The sequence below is a fragment of the Corvus brachyrhynchos genome, unplaced genomic scaffold (genome assembly GCF_000691975.1).
Source record: "Corvus brachyrhynchos isolate BGI_N302 unplaced genomic scaffold, ASM69197v1 scaffold103, whole genome shotgun sequence".
Classification (NCBI taxonomy): Eukaryota; Metazoa; Chordata; class Aves; order Passeriformes; family Corvidae; genus Corvus; species Corvus brachyrhynchos.
In genome coordinates, this window is record NW_008237436.1 from 2,137,071 (window position 1) to 2,141,036 (window position 3,966).

Consider the following 3,966-nt stretch of genomic DNA (forward strand, 5'->3'; position numbering starts at 1 on the left):
CTGCTACCCCCTCTTTTGGACGCTGCAAATGCCTGTGTTGACCATCCCACTAACACTACTGATAAGCTTCTCAGGAGATGCCATCCAGCATGTGTGTGTGGGGCATAGTGGTGATGTAATTAATCTCAGAACAAACAAAAGTTAATCAAGCTTTGCTACCTCACGCCTGACTCTTCACATGGGCTCCTGATAACCACCTTTTGTATTTGCCACAAGCAGACCAGCACTGGACTCCAAAGCTGGGGCCAAATGGCCAGTGCAGTGGAGGGCTGTGCACTGTCTTCGCCCTTCCTGAAGCCACCACACTTCTCATGGGGCAGTGCTTCAGCTCCTGCACATCATTGACTCAGACCAAAGCCTACCAGTTAAAATATCAAGCCCCAGGGCAAGCAGTCCTTGTTATCAGAGCTTGCTTTCATTTTCCATCACATTCATGTGTGAAACAAAAAACTTTCAGTGCTTAGACCCTCAGGTTCAGCTCCAGGTAAACGGGGAAAACCCCTCAAAAATATTAAACATATCCCCTTCATCTACAAGGAATAGAGTTTTAGGAGAAAGTATGGCTAAATCTGGAACTGAATGGACCTCAAGTGTCTATTGTCTCTCCCAGTGCTGCAGCACAGCATCCGGCCCGATGCCAATGCCGTGGCTGCACACACCTGAGAGCCTCCGCCTTCCACACTCCATGGGGGCACATCCACTCCTGTATTGGCAGACCTCTGGGCAGACTTCAGCAAGGAGCTCTGCTGAACAGTAAGTGCCCTATAACTTTGCTAGTCAGTGAGGTTACTAGTCCTTAACTAACGAAGCTGTGACCCAGGAAGCAGAGTCCTGAACAATAAGAAAACATTTTTCTATTGCAAAATTCAGCTGACATACTGATTTCAATATATTTTATAAAAACAACTTGTATAAATCACACATTTTATAAATCGCAAATTTTATAAATCCATATCACACCCAAAAATGTCAAGCAGATTTCATTTCAACCTTCTTAGGAATCTTGTCACAATATAAAGCTAGGACAAAATTTTTTACACTTGGTTCAACAGAAATTTCTGTTAATACATCATTTTCAGATTTTTTTTCTCTCCAAAAAAAACACAGATGCAGCACCAGCTACATACTGTACACTTCAAGGGAGTTTTAGGCACAGATGTGCTATCACAGTAACTCCACTCACTGTAACTCTGCTTCCCAACTCGGATACCTCAGCATGCTTTAGCAAGAAAAGTAAGAAAACAGCCTTTGCCTTTGATTCTCTGTTTCCCCCCACTGCTGTAACAGAGAAGATCCCTATCCTCACACCATTGCTTATTTTACCGACACAGGCTGCATGCATGCCCTCCCTCGACAAAGAAACCGTGGCATATTTGTGTGCCTAATATTCACATACAGTCCCTGTTCGCAAAACAGCCTGCAACAACTTAGGCAAAGAAACAACACGATTGCAAAGGGAGTTGCAGCGAGCCACGCTGTGCCGTGCAAGCATAAGGGGGCAGGGTTGCACCTGAAATGCCAAAAAAGAGGAAGTGAGGATAATGTACGCTATGGAAGAAGAGCTTCTGCTGGCGCTAGATAGAGTGATCGCTTCAACAACTGACTCTCAGATGTCCTAGCTTTAGAGGACACTGTTGTGCTCAAATCCAGAGCAAGAGTAATTCCAGTGGCGGGGATGGTGGCAGCACGGGTGAGGGCTTGTCTTAGCATCTCACCAGAGGGCTGCTGAAGGCATTGAACCAAAGCGAGTGTGCTGGGACATTCCAAGGAAAATAAAGGAATGATGGACAAGGTGCCTATATGAAGCTACAACTAAGCACAAGGTGGAGCTCAGAGAAATACAATGATGGCTTGAGGAAGATGCTGAGAGCATAGGCTGATCAAAGCCTAGGGGTATGTCTTGGGAAAGCAGGAGAGTTGGTACATCATGTACGGGGAGACTGTCAAGGACAGTGAAAGCCTGTGGCTGACATGTCCGATGCAGGGGGAAAGGGAGCAGCAGAAGGACAAAGAGGGGAGATGCAGACAAAGTGGCAGGCTAAGAGGTGGGTTTTGCAGCAGTGCCATGGATCGACTATGTCGTAACAGGATTTCCTCTGCACAAGCCCGGAAAAGGAGGCAACCACAGTCATGAAGACACAGGGGGAGGAGTGCTTGCAAAAGAGTGCAGCAGGTAGAGGAGAAAATATATCGACTTTTTAGTATTTAGATTCCAAGTCTCAGACCTATCAGAAACATTGGATTTTTCAGCAACTTCTGAATGTACTCTGTTGTTGAGATAATTCCTCTTCTGCTTCTGCATAGATGGGATGCAAGGAGGAAAGGCTCCGTTGCTTCCTGCCTCTGATGGGGAATTTACAGAATACAACTTATAATTTGCACTGCACCAGTAAGACCCAATTATGAACAGACACACTTGGCAGAGGTGAGCTATCCCAGTTCAGCCTTTTACATCTGAAAAGGTTAACAAAGTGTTCATGGCAATAACTTCCCAAGCCAAATATATTCAAACACATACATGGTGATAGTACTAGATTAGACCTGGATGCTGAAATAGCCCAAGACCCCTTCCCCAGCAGTTCCAGGTCCTCCAGTATGTATCCTGTTGACAGCAAAGCACAGGTACTGGATAGAGCAAGTAGCAGTCTGCAGGCAGGCCAGCCTGTGCACCAGAGCACAGGAGAGCTGGGGAAACACGAGGGAGGCAGGGGTGCCTCTCCTTCCCCCACCTTGGGTGACAGGGATGACCCAGTCCGAGGAAGAGGTGGGGAAAAAAAGGCAACCAGTACACAGCTACAACCAGCAGCCATCCCTAAGGGGAACAAGCCCTTCTAGGCATAACAGCAGAGAGAAGGCAGCTGGTTGGTTTCACGTTGCCTTTTGTTTTGGTCTGTTCAGGCACAGGAAAGTTAGAGTGGGTCCAAAATGACTGTAAAAAGCAAAATTCCAAGGAAACAGACATTGACACTCCAGCTGGATCCCTTATCAAAATAAAACTGCCAGCACTATATGCATCTTATATGGTCCAGATTTTACACATTTCTCCTATTCATCTTTCTCCCATTCTGCTATAATTAGCTAAGAATTAAATTTAATAATAGCTAGAATGCATTCCTAATTGTCTTTGCTTATATAAATGTTAATCAGCGTGGCAAATTGTCAGCCCTTTACCACTATTTTTGCAATTTTCCTCTAACTGTTTAGCATTTGCAAGGGTAGGAAGAGTTTGCTTCACTTGATTTCTGTTCCAAACTTTATTACATCTAGCAAGATGATGTTGAAACAGCCTGCAGCTTTTAGGCAGACATAAAGTGTTTGCAAAGGGCACAGTTTTGTGCATCCATCCTGGGTTTTTTTCCACGCTGTGCTGTCTAAGCTCAGCTCTTCTCCAGCTACATTGGATAGGCATGCTACAATTTATTTGCAGAGGGAGCAATTCTTTCCTCGTCATCTTTCCGCAAACAATGTGAAAGAGCACACGGGTTCCAGTGTGTGCTTATGCCCGCTGAGCCAAGAATTTGCTTGCACAGTGATGACCCAATGGTCTGCACTATCACACCCCTGGGCTGCAGCATCTTTCAGCAAAAGAAACCAGCCCGTGCCTCCCTTCTCTCCGCATCCCTCCTTCCAGAAGCTGTGCGGCCCCGTGCTGTCCCCACGCTCTCCGAGAGCGTTCCCCTTTTTGCCTCTGCCGAAAGCAATTTCTCCAAACCCAAGAAGCGTTCGTTCAATTCAAGCACTCTGACAACCCGCGAAGTGAGTGAGACTAAAAACAGGTTCTTTCCAAATTACGTTTGTGAACGATCAAGCACAGGCCAAAAAACACGTACCTCGGTTAAACGCTTGTGAAAATCGAACGCCCCTGGTTACAGCACAGGACAGGCAAACCGCTGAAGATGCCCCCTCGGAGCAGCAGCACGGGCGAGGCACGGCGGGACCTGTTCCAGGGCGCACAGCAGCTTCCCA

General features: G+C 46.5%; 1 protein-coding gene across 1 annotated transcript in view; it reads right to left on the minus strand.

Moving 5' to 3' along the window:
- The window catches only part of SERTM1 (serine rich and transmembrane domain containing 1), a 14,277-nt gene extending 10,317 nt beyond the window's left edge, over window positions 1-3,960 (minus strand). Inside the window, exon 1 of the mRNA XM_017731315.1 lies at window positions 3,831-3,960. The gene's annotated coding sequence lies outside the window, so the exon portion shown is untranslated. The remainder of the gene's footprint in view (window positions 1-3,830) is intronic.
- Window positions 3,961-3,966: the final 6 nt, after the last annotated feature.